We start from the raw sequence: 15,395 nt of genomic DNA on the forward strand, positions 1-15,395 counted from the left end.
CTTTATGTGAAAGCCACCGGACCAAAACGTCAGGGAAGTTTAGCCTGGCACGCCAAAGCTCCTAATTCTGACCTGAGTTAAGCGTGTGTAAATGGGTGTAATGTAAAAGTCGGTGACAGTACTACACAAGTGTATACAAAACATTAACACCTGCCCTTTCCATGACAGACGAACCAGGTGGAAGCTTTGACTGCTTATTGATGTCACTTGTTAAATCCACTTTAAATCAGTGTAGATGGAGACCGGTTAAAGAAGGATCTTTAAGCCTTGAGACATGGATTGTCAGAGGGTGAATGTACAAGACAAAAGATTTAAGTGCTTTTGAACAGGGTATGGTATTAGGTGCCAAGACTTGCAAAACGTATTGGTTATTCACACAACAGTTTCCTGTGTGTATCTAGAATAGTCCACCACCCAAAGGACATCCAGCCAACTTGACACAACTGGGAAACATTGGAGTCAACATGGGTCAGCATCCCTGTGGAATGCTTTCGTCCCCTTGTAGTCCAAGCCCTGACGAATTGAGGCTGTTCTGAGGGCAGAAGTGGAGGGGTTCAACTCAATATTAGGAAGGTGTATATGCACAGTACCAGTCAAAAGTTTGGGACACACCTATGCACACCTTATACATTGTATAATAATAGTGAAGACAAAACTATGAAATAAAACATGGAATCACGTAGTAACCAAAAGTGTTAAATCTAAATATATTTTATATTTGAGATTCATCAAAGTATCCACCCTTTGCCTTGACAGCTTTGCAAACTCTTGGCATTTCTCAGGCTTCATGAAGTAGTCACCTAGAATGCGTTTCAATAAAAAGATGTGCCTTAACAGTTAATTTGTGGAATTTCCTTCCTCATACATTTAAACTATTCTGTTGTGTTGTAACAAGGTAGGGGTGGTATACAGAAGATAGCCCTATTTGGTAAAATACTAAATCTATATTATGGCAAGAACAGCTCAAATGAGCAAAGAGAAACAACAGTCCATTACTTTAAGACATGATTGTCAGTCAATCCTTTGAAAGTTTCTTCGAGTGCAGTCGCAAAAACCATCAAGCGCTATGATGAAACTGGCTCATGAGGACCGCCACAGGGAAGGAAGACCCAGAGTTACCTCTGGTACAGATATGTTCATTAGAGTTAACGGCACCTCAGATTGTAGCCCAAATAAATGCTTCACAGAGTTCAAGTAACAGACACATCTCAACATCAACTGTTCAGAGGAGACTGCGTGAATCAGGCCTTCGTAGTCGAATTGCTGCAAAGAAACCACTACTAAAGGACACCAATAATAAGAAGAGACCCTTTTGGGCCAAGAATCAGGAACAATGGACATCAGAGTGGTTGAAATCTGTCCTTAGGTCTGATGAGTCCAAATTTGAGATTTTTGGTTCCAACAGCTGTGTCTTTGTGAGACACAGAGTAGGTGAACGGATGATCTCCGCATGTCTGGTTCCCTCCTGTGAAGCATGGAGGAGGAGGTGTGATGTGTTTTGCTGGTGACACTGTCAGTGATTTATTTAGAATTCAATAGACACTTACCCAGCATGGCTACCACACACAAAAGGCTGCACGCATACTAAAACATGTGCCCTGCAGATGTAACATGGAAAGAGACACGAGTTCTGTGTGACGGAGACGAAGCGCAAAGAAATACCTGAAGAATGCAAATGAAGTGCATTCGGAAACTATTCACAGCCCATCACTTTTTCCACATTTTGTTACGTTTCAGCCTTATTCTGAAATGGATTTGCCGGTGACACTGTCTGTGATTTATTTAGAATTCAAGGCACACTTAACCAGCATGGCTATCACAGCATTCTGCAGCGTACGCCATCCCATCTGGTTTGCGCTTAGTGGGACTATCGTTTGTTTTTAACAGGACAATGACCCAACACACTTCCAGGCTGTGTAAGGGCTATTTGACCAAGAAGGAGAGTGATGACGTGCTGCAACAGATGACCTGGCCTCCTCAATCACACGACCTCAACCCAATTGAGATTGTTTGGGATGAGTTGGACCGCAGATGGAAGGAAAAGCAGCCAACAAGTGCTCAGCATATGTATGAACTCCTTCAAGACTGTTGGAAAAGCATTCCAGGTGAAGCTGGTTGAGAGAATGCCAAGAGTGTGCAACGCTGTCATCAAGGCAAAGGGTGGCTACTTTGAAGAATCTCAAATATAAAATAGATTTAGATTTGTTTATTAACACTCTTTTGGTTACTACATGATTCCATATGTGTTATTTCATAGTTTTGATGTCTTCACTATTATTCTACATTGTAGAACATAATAAAAACTAAAGAATAACCCTTGAATGAGTAGGTGTGTCCAAAACTTTTGACTGGTACTGTGCATATACACCTGTGCATGAAGACCTTCCTAATATTGAGTTGTACCCCTCCACTTCTGCCCTCAGAACAGCCTCAATTCATCAGGGCTTGGACTCTACAAGGGGACGAAAGCATTCCACAGGGATGCTGGCCCATGTTGACTCCAATGTTTCCCACAGTTGTGTCAAGTTGGCTGGATGTCCTTTGGGTGGTGGACTATTCTAGATACACACAGGAAACTGTTGTGTGAATAACCCAGAAGTTTTGCCATTCTTGACCAAACCTGTGCACTTGGCACCTACTACCATACCCAGTTTAAAGGCACTTAAATCTTTTGTCTTGCCCATTCACCCTCTGAATGGCACACATACACAATCCATGTCTCAAGGATTAAAAATCCTTCTTTAACCTGTCTCCTTCATCTACACTGATTTAAAGTGGATTTAACAAGTGACATCAATAAGCGATCATAGCTTTCAGCTGGTCAGTCTACGTCATTGAAAGGGCAGGTGTTAATGTTTTGTATACTCTGTGTATAACTGTCACTGACTTTTGCCTCATTCCACTCCATTGTTAGATGAACCTTTATTTCTTCTGTCATGTTGGTGTGGTTGATCCTGAGGATCGCTAGCAATAGTGGATCATATTAGGCTAATGTGCCAGCAGCATTCCACCTGCATACCACTGCTGGCTTGCTTCTGAAGCTAAGCAGGGTTGGTCCTGGTCAATCCCTGGATGGGAGACCAGATGCTGCTGGTAGTGGTGTTGGAGGGCGAGTAGGAGGCACTCTTTCCTCTGGTCTAAAAATTTCCCAATTCCCCAGGGCAGTGTTTGGGGACACTGCCCTGTGTAGGGTGCTGTCTTTCGGATGGGACGTTAAACGAGTGTCCTGACTCTCTGAGGTCATTAAAGATCCCATGGCACTTATTGTAAGAGTAGGGGTGTTAACCCCGGTGTCCTGGCTAAATTCCCAATCTGACCATCACGGTCACCTAATCATTTTTATTTTTTTAAGCAGGCAAGTCAGTTAAGAACAAATTCTTATTTTCAATGACAGCCTAGGAACAGTGGGTTAACTGCCTGTTCAGGGGCAGAACGACAGATTTACCTTGGAACAGTGGGTTAATTGCCTGTTCAGGGGCAGAACGACAGATTTACCTTGTCAGCTCAGGGGTTTTGAACTTGCAACCTTCCGGTTACTAGTTTAACACTCTAACCACTAGGCTACCCTGCCGCCCCAGTTTACAATTGGCTCATTCATCCCCCTCCTCTCCCCTGTAACTATTCCCCAGGTCGTTGTTGCAAATAAGAATGTGTTCTCAGTCAACTTACCTGGTAAAGTAACGGATAAATATATATATTTTTTAAACGTGTTACAAGTTGTGCAATAATTTGGGATCATTATGGAACGCAGACCATACGTAGCAGTTTAAACCTTTAGCCTAGCGCACATATCCATGATTAGTGAGGATTATTAAGGGTCGATTTATAGTACTACTGTTCAACCCCAATTGCACACTTTTCTCACCTTCCAATATTTCATGTATTGAACAATTGTGTATGTCAACTTTCCGGATGAATCAAACCACTGTTTTTTACTCACTAATATATTTTGTGCTTAAAGGCTCTCCAAAACTGTTTTTGTATTTTTCATAAATACAGTGCATTCGGAAAGTATTCAGACCCCTTCACTTCTTCCACATTTTGTTACGTTCCAGCCTTGTTCTAAAATTTATAAAATACAAATAAATCCTCATCAATCTACACACAATACCCCACAATGACAAAGTGAAAACAGGTATTTAGACATATTTACTAAGTCATAAAACATTAAAATAAACATACCTTATGTACATAAGTATTCAGACCCTTTGAGACCCCTTTCCATTGATCATCCTTGAGATGTTTCTACAACTTGATTGAAGTCTACCTTTTGTAAATTAAATTGATTGGACATGTCTATAGGTTCCATAGTTGACAGTGCATGTCAGAGCAAAAACAATGAGGTTGAGCTCCGAGACAGGATTGTGTCGAGGTACAGATCTTTGGAAGGGTACCAAAACATTTCTGCAGCATTGAAGGTCTCCAAGAGCACATTGGCCTCCACCATTCTTAAATGGAAACAGTTTGGAACCACCAAGACACTTCCTAGAGCTGGCTACCCGGCCAAACTGAGCAATCAGGGGAGAAGGGCCTTGGTCAGAGAGGTGGCCAAGAACCCAATGGTCAACCTGACAGAGCTCCAGAGTTCATCTGTGGAGATGGGTGAAACTTCCAGAAGGACAACCATCTCTGCAGCACTCCACCAATCAGGCCTTTATGGTAGAGTGGCGAGATGGAAGCCAAGACCCTAACCCTAACCCTAAGCACACAGCCAAGACAACGCAACGCAGGAGTGGGTTCGAGACAAGTCTCTGAATGTCCTTGATGTCCCAGATAGAGCCTAGAATTTAATTTAATCTAATATTTCTGGAGAAACTTAAAAATAGCTGTGAAGCGACGCTCACCATCCAACCTGACAGAGCTCGGAAGGATCTGCAGAGAAGAATGGAGAAACTCCCCAAATACAGGTGTGCCAAGCTTGTAGCGTCATACCCAAGAATACTTGAGGCTGTAATCACTGCCAAATGTGCTTTAAAAGGTCTGAATACTTATGTAAATGTAATTTTTCAGTTTGACATTTTTATTACATTTGCTAAAATAGACTGCTCAAAAAAATAAAGGGAACACTAAAATAACACATCCTAGATCTGAATGAATGAAATATTCTTATTAAATACTTTTTTCTTTACACAGTTGAATGTGCTGACAACAAAATCACACAAAAATTATCAATGGAAATCAAATTGATCAACCCATGGAGGTCTGGATTTGGAGTCACACTCAAAATTAAAGTGGAAAACCACACTACAGGCTGATCCAACTTTGATGTAATGTCCTTAAAACAAGTCAAAATGAGGCTCAGTAGTGTGTGTGGCCTCCACGTGCCTGTATGACCTCCCTACAATGCCTGGGCATGCTCCTGATGAGGTGGCGGATGGTCTCCTGAGGGATCTCCTCCCAGACCTGGACTTAAGCATCCGCCAACTCCTGGACAGTCTGTGGTGCAACGTGGCGTTAGTGGATGGAGCAAGACATGATGTGCTCAATTGGATTCAGGGCTGGGGAACGGGCGGGCCAGTCCATAGCATCAATGCCTTCCTCTTGCAGGAACTGCTGACACACTCCAGCCACATGAGGTCTAGCATTGTCTTGCATTAGGAGGAACCCAGGGCCAACCGCACCAGCATATGGTCTCACAAGGGGTCTGAGGAGCTCATCTCAGTACCTAATGGCAGTCAGGCTTCCTCTGGCAGCAATCAGTGTTGCTTCCTAAGTGGACAGTTTGATTTCACAGAAGTGTGATTGACTTGGAGTTACATTGTGTTGTTTAAGTGTTCCCTTTATTTTTTTGAGCAGTGTAGTTTTTTGCTTCGTCATTATGGGGTATTGTGTATAGATTAATGTTTTGTTTTTTTACCAGGCTTTGCAAGCATGCTCAATACATTTAATTAAACCACTGAAACCCCTCCCACTTGCCGCTCAACAGATTTTCTCGTGGAGTTTACAGTCAATAGGGTTTTAAGTAGATTTATTTGACACCATTATTTTACCATTAATTCGATTTTTTTTCTACAGACTAGAATACTTTGTGAAAATGGGTTCAGAATATAGCGATCAATGAAAGAAATCCATATAAATGTATGCATATTCGTCTTCGTCTCATCACCATCTGCCATCTGCCAAAATTGGTTTGGAGAGCCTTTACGCACAAAATATTTTTAATTAAACAGACAGGGGCTTGATTAATCCTGAAAGTTGTCATATTCAACTTCAACCCATGAAATATTTGAAGGTGGAAAAAAGCGTACAATAAGGCTTGAACAAAAGTCCTATACATTTACCTTAATCCTCACTAATCATGGAACTGTATGACAATGGTCCAGTCGTCGTGAACCGTGCGCCAGGCTCCAGGATTAACCTGCTACATGTGGTCTGAGTTCCATAATGATTCAAATTGGCTACATGTCCCAAATGATGGCACAATGTTAGCCTATTACGATCCACTAATGCTAGTGAACTTCAGGAACAACTACACAGACATGACAGAGGAAAGAAAGGTACACGGAATGGAATGATGTGAAATGTAAGGTACAAATTGAACAAATGAACACTATGAAGTGACAATTATAAAAGTATGTGGGAATTACTGATGAATTACTGATGATGGTTCCCAATGGCTAATATACTGGCTAATATTTAACATGATACAAATTGTGAAATAAAATTGATTGATTGATTGATTCTAAACTGCATACATGCAAACATTCTTATATCTCCACCCCGAACGAATAGCGAGTGAATAGAATGCTATCCTCATGCTTAAATTCAAGGTCAGAATACGCATAGAGAGAAAAGTGTATAAGAATTGAATTATGTTCCAATTACGCACTCTTAACTTGGGTCGGAATTGGCCCCCGGTTGAATGAAATGTATTCAGTTTGCGCAAGGGAACCACGCCTGCAAAGGCTGCTATGCACCTGCTTAAGGTAAGTCTGAATACCAACTATTGTGAAGTACGTATGAATGGCGTACATTTCCTAAATCGGCCCCTTAGGGCTCTATTCAATCAGATTGCTTTAGCCGACATCCTCAAAAGCGGTTGTTTTGGTGGTGTCATAAATGGAACTGTGTTGAGCTGTCAAATCCTACCAGCTCTCACAGTCTCAAGTCAGAATTAGACTTTCATCCATTTTTCTCAAACGTCAAATTTTCAAGTTGTTCCAAACACCACATTTCAACGTGTTTAAGTTTAGGCATTAACTCCAAATTCTTAAGGTTAGGCAATAACTCCGAATGGTTAAGATAAGGGTTAAGGTTTGGGATAGGATTTTTTTTAAATCACTGGACTCGAACTGTCAACCTTTGGAATCTGAGACAGATGGTTAGGCCCATATCATGGGTGACCTGGCTGGTCAAATCCACAAGCTCCTGGCATTATACCTAAAGCGGACATTGCCACTGGCTGCACGGAGTCCCATTAAAGGGTAGGAAGCATGAGCTTTTACTCACTAAAGTCACAACACATTGTGATCAAAGACTTAGTTGTAGTCACGATCTGGTTACATATAACTACAAACATAGTTATGTTAACTTATTTACAGATATCTTCAGAACTACCCACAATGCACTATTTCTGAACGTCATATAGAGGATCTACTCTGTGCTACTGAGTTGGTATGCTAGCTCCACACCTAGCTCAGGCTGGCTAAGGTTAGCCACACCTCATGAACTTCACGGATTTTTGGCTGTGTTAACTACTGGAAACTGAGTTGAACAGCATTCTTACATAGGTATTCCTCTTTTCCAGATGGGATAGAGCAGTATGCAGTGCCATGCCCATTCCGTCATCCGTGGATCTATTGGGAAGGTATGCAAATTGTCGTGGGTGTCAGGTAAGGTGAAGGTGATATGATCCTTAACTAGCCTCAAAAAAATAACTTCATGATGACAGATGTGGGTGCTATGGGGCAATAGTAATTTAGTTCAGTTACATTCGCTTTCAAGCAAGTGGGGACAACAGACTGGGATAGGGAGAGATTGAATATGTCCATAAACACTCCAGCCAGCTGGTCAACCTTGCGAGGGTTAACACACTTAAATGTCTTATCTGTGCCACAGAGAACAAAAGTTCACAGTCATCGTGTGTAGCAGTAGCCCGCGACCTCGGCTCTGTGTTTCAGGAGTTCTTTCATCCTGTTTGCGCGATGGACGGAGAACCCTGCTGGCTAAATGGACAGGGACAGTATATTCGGAGAGAGACGTGATTCAGTGAAACAGAGTATGTTACAGTCCCTGGTGTCTCTCTGGAAGGAGATTTTCACCCTGAGCTCATATGCTTTGCTGTCCAGAGACTGAACGTTAGCGAGTAATATACTCGGAAGCAGTGGATGGTATGTATGCCCCCTGAGTATGACTAGGAGCACACTCCTTATTCCGCTGTGGTGGCGTCATGGAGTAGCCCCCAGGATGAATGGAACTGCTTTGGGGAGTTCAAATAAAGGCTCCAATTCAGGGAAATCTCATTTCTGGTCGAAAAGCTGGTAAGTGATCACCAATATAATATCCAGAAGTTCCCCAGGTGGTGAAGATAGGCAACACCTCCGCCACGCTGATCCTCATCATGTACTCCCTGTACTCCCTGTACTCCCTGGTCACCCATTATTGCGTGGCCACGAACGTCTCCAACTGTATCATCAAGTTTGCTGACGACAACAGTGGTAGGCCTGATTACAAACAACGACAAAACAGCCTACAGGGAGGAGGCGAGGGCCCTGGTGGAGTGGTGTCAGGAAAATAACCCTCTCCCTCAGCGTCAACAAAATGTAGGAGCTGATTGTGAACTTCAGGAGACAACCGAGAGAGCATGCCCCCATCCACATTGATGGGGCCGCAGTGGAGAGGGTGAAAAGCTTCAAGTTCCTCCGTTTGAACATCACTGACAACCTGAAATGGTCCATTCACACAGACAGTGTGGTGAAGGCGTTTACCTCAAGAGGCTGAAAAAATGCGTCTTTGCCCCTAAGACTCTCTTTTTTTTTTTACCCCTTTTTTCTCCCCAATTTCATGGTATCCAATTGTAACCCCTAAGAATCAGCTACTATCTGGTCTCATCGCTACAACTCCTGTACGGGCTCGGGAGAGACGAAGTCATGCGTCCTCCGATACACAACCCAACCAGCCGTACTGCTTCTTAACACAGCGCTCATCCAACCCGGAAGCCAGCCGCACCAAGGTGTCGGAGGGTACACCGTGCACCTTTGGTTAGCGCGCACTGCGCCCGGCCCGCCACAGGAGTTGCTGGTGCGCGATGAGACAAGGACATCCCTACCGACCAAGCCCTCCCTAACCCGGACGACGCTAGGCCAATTGTGCATCGCCCCACGGACCTCCCTGCCGCGGCCGGTTATGACAGAGCCTGGGCGCGAACCCAGGGACTCTGATGGCACAGCTGGCGCTGCAGTACAGGGCCCTTATCCACTGCGCCACCCGGGAGGCCCCCCTAAGACTCTCTTAAACCTCCACAAGTGCACCATTGAGAACATTGGCACGGCACCGCCTGGTACGGCAATTAAACCGTCCTCAATCACAGGGCTGTCCAGAGGGTGGTGCGGGTTAGTCCAGTAGTTGGGCTCAACCATGCCGACCATAGCCATGCTGATTGGCTAGACTGGCTAAGCTAATAGCTAACATTATTTGCATGCCGACCATAGCCATGCTGATTGGCTAGACTGGCTAAGCTAATAGCTAACATTATTTGGCTAAATAGCTAACATTAGCTGGCTGGCTGCTTTTTAAAATGTGTATTATTATTATTATTATTTAGCTGGCTGGCTGGCTGGCTGGCTAGGTTGCTGGCTAAGATAACTGCATACAGCTAACATTCTTTGATATTTGGTTAGATGGTGTTATGTATTTTCAAAATGTTGGTTTACAGAAAGTATTCATACCCCTTGACTTATTCCATATTTTGTTGTGTTACAGCCTGAACTCAAAATGGATTAAATGTATTTATTCTGTATTTAATGTATCTACACACAACAGCCCATATCGACAAAGTCAAAACATGTTTTTAGAGTTTTGTTCACACCGGAGTCAATACTTTGTAGAAGCACCTTTGGCGGCAATTACAGCTTTGAGTCGTCTTGGGTATGTCTGAATCAGCTTTGCACATCTGGATTTGGGGATTTTGTCAAGCTCTGTTAAGTTAGATGGGGAGCGGCGGGTCATTGTCCTGTTGGAACGTAAATCTTCGCCCCCCAGACTAACGGTCATTTGTACTCTGAAGCAGGTTCTTGCCTGTATTTGGATTTGCCTGTATTTGGCTCCATTCATTGTTCCCTCTATCCTTATCAGTCTCCCAGTCCCTGCGACTGAAAAGCATCCCCATAGCATGACGCTGCCACCACCGTTGTTCCCTCTAGTTTCTTTCATCACTGAGCAAATTTCAGGTCTGCTGAGCACAACCTTGAACTTTGTGAAAATTCTGTGAAACTTCCGGTGGCCTACCATCAAAAACATTGGAGAAAATGCATCCCATAACATTTTAACATGGAAATAGTTGATCTGTCATTCAGCCTCTTTAAGACAAAAAAAGCTACCTGACTCCTTTTCAAAGATGTCTAGAAATTCACAGGTTTGGTGCTCTTGTAGGAAGCAATCACTCCCCCATTGTTGACTACAAATTATATATAACTTGGCTAATAACTCACTAACTAGCAAACAAGCGGATCTCCCCACGCCTGCTGATGCTGTAAAAACAGTCAAGTTCAAAGTGAATGGCACAGATCCATATATGGCAAAGATCTATTTGTATATAGGCCTACTGCAGCTCTGATTGGTTATGGCGCACAGGTCTGTGTAGAGTAGGTGCCTGAGTTGTGCCTGTAAATGCAATAGAAGCCTACTCCGATGCGCTCTCCCTACAATAAAATCTCTTGTATAGTTATTAATAATAATAATAATAATAATAATATTAATAAGTCTTGCATTGAAAGTGTCTAATATTGCATTGATTCGATCACAATTCCCACAGTAAAAGGTTCACTATAGGGATGATGTTGGAAGGGTGATGAGCTGTGCCTGGTTTTCTCCATACATAGCACTTTGCATTCAGGCCAAAGAGTTACATTTTTGTCTCTTCAGACCACATAATCTTTTACCTTATGCCCTCAGAGTCTTTCATGTGCCTTTTTGCAAACTCCAGGCGTGCTGTCATGTGCCTTTTTCTCAGGGGTGGCTTCTGTCTGGCCACTCTCGCATAAAGCCCAGATTGGAAATGCTGTAGAGACTGTTGTCCTTCAAGCAGGTTTTCCATCTCAGCCAAGGAACTCTATAGTTCTATCAGAGTGGGTTCTTGGTCACCCCCCTGACCAAGGTCATTCTTGCCCGGTTGCTCAGTTTGGTCGGGTAGTTCCATATTTTTTTCAGTTTCCCAATGATGTACGCTTGGAAAATGTCAATACTATAGAAATTGTTTTATACCCTTCCCCAGATTTATGCCTCATCACAATTCTATCTTGGAGGTCTATGGACAGTTCCTTGGACTTCAGGGTATAGTTTCTGCTCTGACATACACTGTCAACTGTGGGACCTTACAAAGACAGGTGTGTTTCTTTTTAAATCATGTCCAAACAATTGAATTGGCCACAGGTGGACTCCAATCAAGTTGTAGCCTCATCTCAAGGATGATCAAAGGAACTTTGATCCACCTGTACTCAATTTGAAATGTAATAGCAAAGGTGTGTGAGTACTTCTGTAATCAAATCAATAGTCAATTAGATATTTCTGTATTTCAACTTGCAAATATTTCAAAAAACATGTGTTCACTGTCGTTATGGGGAGAAGCCTACTCCAATGCTTTCTGCCTACATTAACATCTCTTATATAGTTAGTTTTGCATACTGTGTAGATTTGTGAGAATATACACTGCCGGGTCACTTATACATTTCCTTGTTTTCCATGAAAACATACCTGAAATTAGTGGCAAAATGTATAGGAAATATAGTCAAGATGTTGACAAGGTTATAAATAATGATTTTTAATTGAAATAATAATTGTGTCCTTCAAACTTTGCTTTCGTCAAAGAATCCTCCATTTGCGGCAATTACAGCCTTGTAGACCTTTGGTATTCTAGTTGTCAATTTGTTGGGGTAATCTGAAGAGGTTTCACCCCATGCTTCATGAAGCACCTCCCACAAATTGGATTGGCTTGATGGGCACTTCTTATGTACCAAATGATCAAGCTGCTCCCACAACAGCTCAATAGGGTTGAGAGCCGATGACTGTGCTGGCCACTCCATTATAGACAGAATATCAGCTGACTGCTTCTTCCCTAAATAGTTATTGCATAGTTTGGAGCTGTGCTTTGGGTCATTGTTCTGTTGTAGGAGGAAATTCGCTCCAATTAAGTGCCGTCCACAGGGTATGGCATGGCGTTACAAAATTAAGTGAAAGCCTTTCTTTTGCAAGATCCCTTTTACCCTGTACAAATCTACCACTTTACCACCACCAAAGCACCCCCAGACCATTACATTGCCTCCACCATGCTTGACAGATGGCGTCAAGCACTCCTCCAGCATCTTTACATTTTTCCTGCGTCTCACGAATGTTCTTTTTTGTGATCCGAACACCTCAAACTTAGATTTGTCTGTCCATAACACTTTTTCCCAACCTTCCTCTGTCCAGTGTCCGTGTTCTTTTGCCCATCTTAATCTTTTATTTTTATTGGCCAGTCTGAGATATGTCTTTTTGTTTACAACTCTGCCTAGAAGGCCAGCATCCCGGAGCAACTGTTGACGTTGAGACTGGTGTTTTGCGGGTACTATTTAATTAAGCCGCCAGTTGAGGACTTGTGAGGCGTCTGTTTCTCAAACTAGACACTCTAATGTACTTGTCATCTTGCTCAGTTGTGCACCGGGGCCTCCCACTCCTCTTTCTTTTCTGGTTAGAGCCCGTTTGCGCTGTTCTGTGAAGGGAGTAGTACACAGCGTTGTAAGAGATCTTCAGTTTCTTGGCAATTTCTCGCATAGAATAGCCTTCATTTCTCAGAACAAGAATAGACTGACGAGTTTCAGAAGAAACTTCTTTGTTTCTGGCCATTTTGAGCCTGTAATTGAACCCACAAATGCTGATTCTCCAGATACTCAACTAGTCTAAAGAAGGCCAGTTTTATTATTTATCTTTAATCAGCACAACCGTTTTCAGCTGTGCTAACATAATTGCAAAAGGGTTTTCTAATGATCAATTAACCTTTTAAAATATAAACTTGGATTAGCTAACACAACATGCCATTGGAACACAGGAGTGATGGTTGCTGATAATGGGCCTCTGTACGCCTATGTAGATATTCCATGGGGTGGCAAGTAGCCTAGAGGTTAGAGTGTTGGACTAGTTAACCGGAAGGTTGCTACATCGAATCCCCGAGCTGACAAGGTAAAAATCTGTCGTTCTGCCCCTGAACAAGGCAGTTCAGATCCTAGGCCATCATTGAAAATAATAATTTGTTCTTAACTGACTTGCCTAGTTATATAAACAAATAGTCATTTACAACAATAACACTGTATTTCTGATCATTTTAATGGAACAAAAATGGGCTTTTCTTTCAAAAACAAGGACATTTCTAAGTGATCCCCAAACATTTGAACGGAAGTGTATATATTTTTTTCCATTTTATCCAATTAGAATTCAGGCTGTAACTGTTGAACTGTTGAATTCATCAAAGGGATATTAATACTTTCTGAGGGCACTGTGGCTGTTAGCTAGGTGTTGATAGCAACTGGCTGACTCATTCAGTGCTAATGTAACGTAAGCAGGCTGGTAGGGATAATGTTAGCAGGCTAGTAGGGCTAACGTTAGCTGGCTATTTGGCTAGCAACCTTGTAAGTTGATTTGTAACAATAAATTCATAGAGTATTTGCTTGTAAGTTGGCTGAACATTTCATTGAAACGAGTAGTCATGAGTGCCAAAGATTTGGTTTCATTTGAAGTTATACATTCGAAGTTATTTCTGTTGGAGTTTACATGATGGGAAATAGGCTGAATTGCAGATTCTCCATATTATACCACACCCCGGAAATCTTTTCCCCGACATGACTTTGGCATTCTTCAGAATTCTGATTGGTTTTATGTAATAACACCAAAAATAGAAAAGGGAGATGTAACTTTGCATTGAGACTTTTGATGCTTGTATTAATGCAAATCCATATGTTACATCTGGTTAGGAAGAGTTAACAATATGTGTGTTATTGTATTGGAATGAATTAGAATATATCATCATGTAAATACATTTCCTGGAGACAAACCAATTCTGTAGATTCACCCAGAGCCCAAATGGGCCCTGGTCAAAAGTGGCACTATAGGGAATAGGGTGCCATTTGGGATGCAGACAGTTTTTGTATAATAATGGTAATTGCCGCTGACTAATGCAACCAGATCATTTATATTGTATAGATCTCAAAAACAAGTTCTAATCTAACATTTGCTAACTAGTAACCAAATCGATAACACGTTTTAATCTAACGTTCAATGCAGAGCTAATCAGTTATGGGCCTCAAGAGCTACTGGTTAGTGAATTGATCAATTAATCAAATAATGTAATTGATTGGCCAGATAGCTCACTCAACACCAGATCTGAAACAGTCATTTTATTAGAAGAAAAAATGAAAACCAGCAAAGTGAATCACCCTCTGGCCTAATGGTTAAAATGGATGACCAGATGAGCTGCTGGCCCTCTTAATGGCAGTAAGAGTCAAGCCAGGTGCTTCCTTTCTCTCCACAGAGGTCCATCCATGCCTGGGCCATGTGCCGACCTGGTGTCCTATTTGTCTACATGTGTCAGTGCTTCATAGTGTGTTTGCACAGCTCTCTCAGTGATCAACCCAGCTACCTCCAGTCCATCCATGGAGACCCATTGCGGTCAATTGTTTTCAGATGTTCCTGTGCTCATGTTTCAGCATTATGGAATGGCAGCTGCTGTAGAGATGAAATATAAATAACCGGCAGGTTGTTTTGGCAACAGGGAATCATGCAGACAGGAGGAACTGGAGCCTAACTACTTATACCTTGTGTCAACTCTGTGATGTGTGCCCTACCCACGGGGCAAAAACTGGTTGCATCAATGTTGTTTCCACCTCAAAAAAATGGATGACGTTGAGTCGATGTGGAAAACTGATTGGATTAGCAAAAATTCATACATTTAAAGGAATTTTGTATTTCTTTCACCCAACTTTTTACGTAAATCCAACATGGTGATTTTTTGTTGATTTCATATTGAATTCACATTAGTTGACCACTTGACATCTCAACCAAATGTAAATCAAAACTAGATGTAGGAATGACATCTGTGTTCAGTGGGTAGGCCCTGTTCACTGAGGTGAATCGTTCAGGGGCTGGTTTCCTGGACACAGATTAAAGGGATAGTTCACCCAAGTTACAAAATTACACATTGGTTTAGTCAA

The sequence above is a fragment of the Oncorhynchus kisutch genome, linkage group LG15 (assembly GCF_002021735.2).
Source record: "Oncorhynchus kisutch isolate 150728-3 linkage group LG15, Okis_V2, whole genome shotgun sequence".
In the NCBI taxonomy this organism is placed as follows: Eukaryota; Metazoa; Chordata; class Actinopteri; order Salmoniformes; family Salmonidae; genus Oncorhynchus; species Oncorhynchus kisutch.